Source organism: Somniosus microcephalus, unplaced genomic scaffold (genome assembly GCF_052327205.1).
Source record: "Somniosus microcephalus isolate GS21.2 unplaced genomic scaffold, FLI_Smic_1.0 unresolved_chr2, whole genome shotgun sequence".
Lineage (NCBI taxonomy): Eukaryota > Metazoa > Chordata > Chondrichthyes > Squaliformes > Somniosidae > Somniosus > Somniosus microcephalus.
In genome coordinates, this window is record NW_028225180.1 from 14,308,715 (window position 1) to 14,315,499 (window position 6,785).

The window sequence follows — 6,785 nt, forward strand, 5'->3', positions numbered from 1 at the left end:
CATAGAGCTGTGTAGAGCAGTATATAAGACTACACTACCCAGCTGTATATATATATTAAGAGTACAATACCCATGAGGCACTAGGCTACCCATAAGGCAACAGTCAAGATGGAAGCCTCTACAGATACTGTACCAGTCCACATGTGCTCAATAAAGTAACTAGCAAAAGCTAGCTGTGTTCATAATAAGAATGTCTATTTATTAATGAACATAAGACATGTAACTAGTGGAGTAGTCAAAGGGGAACAGGTAGATGTGGTGTATCTGGATTTTCAGAAGGCCTTCGATAAGGTCCCACACAAGAGGTTGGTGAACAAGATTAGGGCCCATGGGATTGGAGGTAATATACTAGCATGGATTGTGAATTGGTTAACAGACAGAAAACAAAGAGCAGGGATAAACGGGTCTTTTTCAGGATGGCAGACTGTGACTAGTGGGGTACCGCAAGGATCGGTGCTTGGGCCCCAGCTGTTCACAATCTATATCAATGATTTGGATGAGGGGACTAAATGTAACATTTCAAAATTTGCGGATGATACAAAGCTAGGTGGCAGTGTCAGTTGTGAAGAGGATGTGAAGAGGCTTCAAGGGGATCTCGACAGGCTCAGTGAGTGGGCGAGAACATGGCAGATGGATTATAATATGGATAAATGTGAAGGGAAGGGGGAGGGGCGGCAGAGGGAGGGGTGAGAGAGGGAGGGGGAGGGATGAGAGAGGGAGGGGGAGGGCCGGGAGGAGGAGTGGCAGGAGGGGAGAGGCGGGAGAGTGAGGGGAGGGGCAGAGGCGGGAGAGGGAGGGTCGAGGGAGGGAGGGGGCGGGGTGAGAGAGGGAGAGGGTGAGATGGGGAGGGGCGGGAGAGGGAGGGAGGGGTGAGAGAGGGAGAGGGCGAGATGGGGAGGGGCGGGAGAGGGAGGGAGGGGTTGAGAGTGGGTGGGGGGTGGGAGGAGGAGTGGCGGGGAGGAGAGAGGCTGGAGAGTGAGGGGAGGGGGAGAGGCGGGAGAGGGAGGGCAAGGGAGAGGGGAGGGAGAGAGAGGGAAGGGGAGGATGTGGAGGGGGAGGGACAGGAAATTTCTAAATTTGCGGATGACACCAAATTGCGGAGAGACATATTCAATACTGAGGAGGACTGCAACAAGTTACAGGAGGACATTAATTAACTTGCAGAATGGGCATATAATTGACAAATGAAGTTCAACACAGATAAATGTGAGGTGTTACATTTTGGTAGGAAGAATAGGGAGGTCACTTATCACTTGGAGGTTGCGAGTCTAGGTGGGGTAGAGGAACAAAAGGATCTCGGAGAACAAATACACAAATCACTAAAAGTTGCGACGCAGGTTAGCAAGGCCACAAAAAAAGCAAACCAAGCACTAGGGTTTATTTCTAGAGGGATAGAATTGAAAAGTAGGGAAGTTATTGAAACATCGAACCTTGGTTAGACCACACTTGGAGTACTGCGTACAGTTCTGGTCGCCATATTATAAATAGGATATCGAGGCACTGGAGAGGGTGCAGAGAAGATTTACAAGGATGATACCAGAAATGCGAGGGTATACATATCAGGAAAGGATGAACAGGCTGGGTCTCTTTTCTCTTGAAATAAGAAGGCTGAGGGGTGACCTAATAGAGGTCTTTAAAATGATGAAAGGTTTTGATAGAGTGGATACAGAGAGAATGTTTCCACTTGTGGGGAAGAGCATAACTAGAGGCCATCAATATAAGATCGTCACCAAGAAATCCAATAGGGAATTCAGGAGAAACTTCTTTACCCAGAGAGTGGTGAGAATGTGGAACTCGCTGCCACAGGGAGTGGTTGAAGCGAATAGTATCGATGCATTTAAGGGGAGACTGGACAAGGAGATGAGGGAGAAGGGAATCGAGGGTTACGCTGATAGATTTAGATGAGGAAAGACGGGAGGAGGCTCGAGTGGAGCATAAACGCCGGCGTGGACTGGTTGGGCCGAATGGCCTCTTTCTGTGCCGTATATCCGATGGAATCCTGTGTAAATGCATCTCAGCTACTCGTCTCAAACCAGGCCCTGTGGGAGCGAGTTCCACATTCTCACCACTCTCTGGGTCAAGAAGTTTCTCCTGAATTCCTTAGTTTAGCAGCAACTTTGAAAAGGGGGAATGGGAGATAAACTTGAAGTGGGAACATTCGCAGGGCTACGGGGAAAGAGCAGGGGGGAGTGGGACTAATTGGGCAGAATCTTTCAAAGATTCAAAGGCACAGGCACGGTGGGCCGAATGGCCTCCTTGTTTGCTGTATCATTCTGTGATTGTTCAGGGATGGACCATTGTGAATGTTTGTTTGGGCCCCACCTCCTTGTTAACAATAGTAAGATTAAAATAGGTAATTAAAATGCAGGTGGCTCCATAGCTCAGGGGTTAGAGCACTGGTCTTGTAAACCAGGGGTCGTGAGTTCAAATCTCACTGGGGCCTCCTCAATTTTGACTTCTGTTTCTAAATTCACCATCAATCAGCAACACCACCAACCAGACCGGTTCACTCCGCACTTTAAACACATCCCTCAGCAGTTTCACTTACCAGCCCCAGTTTGGGACCAAACAGATTCAATCGCAGCTTTCAAAAGGGAATTGGATAAGTACCTGAAGGATCAATATTGTCAGGGCTACGGGAAAAGGGTGGGGGAGTGGGACTAGCTGAAGTGCTCTTGCAGAGAGCCGGCACGGGCTCGACGGGCCGAATGGCCTCCTTCTGTGCTGTAACCATTCTTCGATTCCATGATATCAAATCTCAGACCCACCAATATATCCTGATATTTCACATTTCCTGCCTGGATTGATTCCTGGGATGAGAGGGCTGTCCTATGAGGAGAGATTGTGTAGAATGGGCCGATACTCTCTGGAGTTTAGAAGAATGAGAGGTGATCTCATTGAAACATACAAGATTCTGAAGGGGATTGACAGGGTAGATGCTGAGAGACTGTTTCCCCCTGGCTGGAGAGTCTAGAACTAGGGGTCACAGTCTCAGGATAAGGGGTCGGCCATTTAAGACCGAGATGAGGAGGAATTTCTTCACTCAGAGGGTTGTGAATCTTTGGAATTCTCTGCCCCAGAGGGCTGTGGATGCTGAGTCTTTGAGAATATTCAAGGCTGCGATCGATAGAATTTTGGACTCATTGGGAATTAAGGGATATGGAGATCGGGCGGGAAAGTGGAGTTGAGGTCGATGATCAGCCATGATCTTATTGAATGGCGGAGCAGGCTCGAGGGGCCGAGTGGCCGACTCCTGCTCCTCTTTCTTATGTTCTTAAAGAAATTATTATTATTACTAAAAAAACAATACTAGCAAAATTAATGGGACTAAAAGTCGACAAATCCCAAGGACCAGATGACCTACTTCTTAGGGTTTTGAAAGAGGTGGCCATTGGGATAGTGGACGCATTGGTTGTCATCTTCCAAAATTCTATAGATTCTGGAACGGTTCCTGCAGATTGGAGGACAGCAAATGTAACCCCCTCTATTTAAGAAAGGAGGCAGAGAGAAAACGGGGAACTACAGACCTGTTAGCCTCACATCAGTAGTTGGGGAAAATGCTGGAATCTATTATAAAGGATGCAATAACTGGGCACTTAGAAACTAATAGTAAGATTGGGCAGAGTCAGCATGGATTTATGAAAGGGAAATCCTGTTTGACAAACCTATTGGAGTTTTTTGAGGATGTAACTAGTGGAGTAGACAAAGGGGAGCAATAGATGTGGTGTATCTGGATTTTCAGAAGGCCTTCGATAAGGTCCCACACAAGAGGTTGGTGAACAAAATTGGGCACATGGAATTGGAGGTAATATACTAGCATGGATTGAGAATTGGTTAACAGACAGAAAACAAAGAGTAGGGATAAACGGGTCTTTTTCAGGATGGCAGGATGTGACTAGTGTACCGCAAGGATTGGTACTTGGGCCCTAGCTATTCACAATCTATATCGATGATTTGGATGAGGGGACTAAATGTAACATTTCCAAATTTGCTGATGACACAAAGCTAGGTGGCAGTGTCAGTTGTGAAGAGGATGTGAAGAGGCTTCAAGGGGATCTCGACAGGCTCAGTGAGTGGGCGAGAACATGGCAGATGGAATATATTGTGGATAAATGTGAAGGGAAGGGGGAGGGGCGGGAGGGCAAGGGAGAGGAGTGGGAGAGAGAGGGAAGGGGAGGAGGTGGAGGGAGGGGGATGGACGGGAAATTTCTAAATTTGCGGATGACACCAAATTGCGGCGAGAGATAGTCAATAATGAGGAGGACTGCAACAAGTTACAGGAGGACATTAATTAACTTGCAGAATGGGCATATAATTGACAAATGAAGTTCAACACAGATAAATGTGAGGTATTACATTTTGGTAGGAAGAACAGGGAGGTCACTTATCACTTGGAGGGTGCGAGTCTGGGTGGGGTAGAGGAACAAAGGGATCTCGGAGAACAAATACACAAATCACTAAAAGTTGCGACACAGGTTAGCAAGGCCACAAAAAAGCAAACCAAGCACTAGGGTTTATTTCTAGAGGGATAGAATTGAAAAGTAGGGAAGTTATCGAAACTTCGAACCTTGGTTAGACCACACTTGGAGTACTGCGTACAGTTCTGGTCGCCATATTAAAGAAAGGACATACAGGCACTGGAGAGGGTACAGAGAAGATTTACAAGGATGATACCAGAAATGCGAGGGTATACATATCAGGAAAGGATGAACAGGCTGGGTCTCTTTTCTCTTGAAATAAGAAGGCTGAGGGGTGACCTAATAGACGTCTTTAAAATGATGAAAGGTTTTGATAGAGTGGATACAGAGAGAGTGTTTCCACTTGTGGGGAAGAGCATAACTAGAGGACATCAATATAAGATCGTCACCAAGAAATCCAATGGGAATTCAGGAGAAACTTCTTTACCCAGAGAGTGGTGAGAATGTGGAACTCGCTGCCACAGGGAGTGGTTGAGGCGAATAGTATCGATGCATTTAAGGGGAGGCTGGACAAGGAGATGAGGGAGAAGGGAATCGAGGGTTACGCTGATAGATTTAGATGAGGAAAGACGGGAGGAGGCTCGAGTGGAGCATAAACGCCGGCATGGACTGGTCGGGCCGAATGGCCTCTTTCTGTGCCGTATATCCGATGGAATCCTGTGTAAATGCATCTCAGCTACTCGTCTCAAACCAGGCCCTGTGGGAGCGAGTTCCACATTCTCACCACTCTCTGGGTCAAGAAGTTTCTCCTGAATTCCTTAGTTTAGCAGCAACTTTGAAAAGGGGGAATGGGAGATACACTTGAAGTGGAAACATTCGCAGGGCTACGGGGAAAGAGCAGGGGGGAGTGGGACTAATCGGACAGAATCTTTCAAAGAGCCGGCACAGGCACGGTGGGCCGAATGGCCTCCTTGTGTGCTGGATCATTCTGTGAATGTTCAGGGATGAATCATTGTGAAGGTTTGTTTGGGCCCCACCTCCTTGGTAACAATAGTAAGATTAAAATAGGTAATTAAAATACAGGTGGCTCCATAGCTCAGGGGTTAGAGCACTGGTCTTGTAAACCAGGGGTCGTGAGTTCAAATCTCACTGGGGCCTACTCAATTTTGACTTCTGTTTCTAAATTCACTGTCAATTAACGACACTGTCGACACATCAACCAGAACAGTTCACTCCGCACTTTAAACACAGCCCACAGCAGTTTCACTTTCCAGCCCCAGTTTGTGACCAAGCAGATTCAATCGTGGCTTTCAAAAGAGAATTGGATAAGCACCTGAAGGATCAATATTGTCAGGGCGACGGGGAAAGGGCGGGGGAGTGGGACTAGCTGAAGTGCTCTTGCAGAGAGCTGGCACGGGCTCGACGGGCCGAATGGCCTCCTTCTGTGCTGTAACCATTCTTCGATTCCATGATATCAAATCTCAGACCCACCAATATATCCTGATATTTCACATTTCCTGCCTAGATTGATTCCTGGGATGAGGGGGCTGTCCTATGATGAGAGATTGTGTCGAATGGGCCGATACTCTCTGGAGTTTAGAAGAATGAGAGGTGATCTCATTGAAACATACAAGATTCTGAGGGGGATTGACAGGGTAGATGCTGAGAGGTTGTTTCCCCTGGCTGGAGAGTCTAGAACCAGGGGTCACAGTCTCAGGATAAGGGGTCGGCCATTTAAGACCGAGATGAGGAGGAATTTCTTCACTCAGAGGGTTGTGAATCTTTGGAATTCTCTGCCCCAGAGGGCTGTGGATGCTGAGTCTTTGAGAATATTCAAGGCTGAGATCGCTAGAATTTTGGACTCATGGGGAATTAAGGGATATGGAGATCGGGCGGGAAAGTGGAGATGAGTTCGATGATCAGCCATGATCTTATTGAATGGCGGAGCAGGCTCGAGGGGCCGAGTGGCCGACTCCTGCTGCTCTTTCTTATGTTCTTAAAGAAATTATTATTATTACTAAAAAAACAGTACTAGCAAAATTAATGGGACTAAAAGTCGACAAATCCCAAGGACCGGATGACCTACATCCTAGGGTTTTGAAAGAGGTGGCCATTGGGATAGTGGACGCACTGGTTGTCATCTTCCAAAATTCTATAGATTCTGGAACGGTTCCTGCAGATTGGAGGACAGCAAATGTAACCCCGCTATTTAAGAAAGGAGGGAGAGAGAAAACGGGGAACTACAGACCTGTTAGCCTCACATCAGTAGTTGGGAAAATGCTGGAATCTATTATAAAGGATGCAATAACTGGGCACTTAGAAACTAATAGTAAGATTGGGCACAGTCAACATGGATTTATGAAAGGG

General features: G+C 47.1%; 2 non-coding genes across 2 annotated transcripts; both read left to right on the top strand.

Moving 5' to 3' along the window:
- The first annotated feature begins 2,370 nt into the window (after positions 1-2,370).
- On the top strand, positions 2,371-2,443 carry trnat-ugu (transfer RNA threonine (anticodon UGU)). Its single transcript has one exon. It is a non-coding gene; the product is annotated as a tRNA-Thr (tRNA).
- A 3,060-nt stretch (positions 2,444-5,503) lies between these two features.
- On the top strand, positions 5,504-5,576 carry trnat-ugu (transfer RNA threonine (anticodon UGU)). The gene has a single exon. It is a non-coding gene; the product is annotated as a tRNA-Thr (tRNA).
- The last annotated feature ends 1,209 nt before the right edge of the window (positions 5,577-6,785 follow it).